We start from the raw sequence: 1,096 nt of genomic DNA, 5'->3' as shown, positions 1-1,096 counted from the left end.
AACTGTTGAGATAATACGATTCCTAAATAATATGATAATTGATATTGCTTTTAAAATTACATTTTTATATACATTATAAAATTAATTCTTATATTTGGATAAATTCCCGATTATTAATAATAAAAAAGAATAGTGGGATCAAAATAATTTGTAATAAATTTTTCATTGCAAAATGAGCAGTCATTACAAAAGCCTAGAATAAGGGTCAAATTAACAATTTTTCAACTACACACGAAAGAATGAATTTATATATTGATTAATCTGATGTTAAAGTAAGTAGTAAATTTTTTTAATTAATCAATAATTTTGTGCTTGCAATGAATAAAATTTTTTTATTATTGTTCAATTTTTATAAGTTTTAATAACATTCTGATTTAACTTTTAGAATTTCTTAAAACAGTAATGAGATTAAATTTTATGTTTTTATTTAATTTTTAAGAAAATTATATTATACATACCAACTATAAAATTTAATTTTATAATACGATGTTTAGATATTTATGAAAGTTATATTAACAAAATGTTTAGTGTTCATTGATTTGAATATACATATTTATGATATTTAATAAAAAAAATTTGAAAGAATTTAAAAGATATGATTAGATTTAGATTATGGAGTACAACGAAAAAGAATGATATCAGATCTATGTAATATACAATACTATAATTTAATTCTGAAAGAAAAAAGAAAGCTAAATTTGAGTGCCAGCATATATATAGCGTATAGTATTTTTCTCGTAATATAACAGTTTTTTCTATATTATATTTTCTGCTTTTAAGAGTATTTTAATAATATCATAAAAATGATGAAAGTTTTGTATATAATTATATGATTGAACCAGTAAAATGAATTGTTGACTTGAATATTAATATTGGTAAGTTAGAAATGAAATAATACAAGCGCCTGCTTGTCGAAGTAGCTTTGTTCAACATTCGAAAATCAATTTGTATTATCGATATTTTAAAATAAATAAAATGCGCAATAATAATAAGTAGAATAATATTTTATAAGATAGTATTGAGATGCTTATTTGACTAAATATTTAGGATTCAATATGTTTGCTTAAATATATGTTATATGAGCTACTATGGCAGT

This window comes from Ceratosolen solmsi, unplaced genomic scaffold (genome assembly GCF_000503995.2).
Source record: "Ceratosolen solmsi marchali unplaced genomic scaffold, CerSol_1.0 scaffold47, whole genome shotgun sequence".
In the NCBI taxonomy this organism is placed as follows: domain Eukaryota; kingdom Metazoa; phylum Arthropoda; class Insecta; order Hymenoptera; family Agaonidae; genus Ceratosolen; species Ceratosolen solmsi.
Note: the sequence above shows the minus strand (reverse complement) of the source record.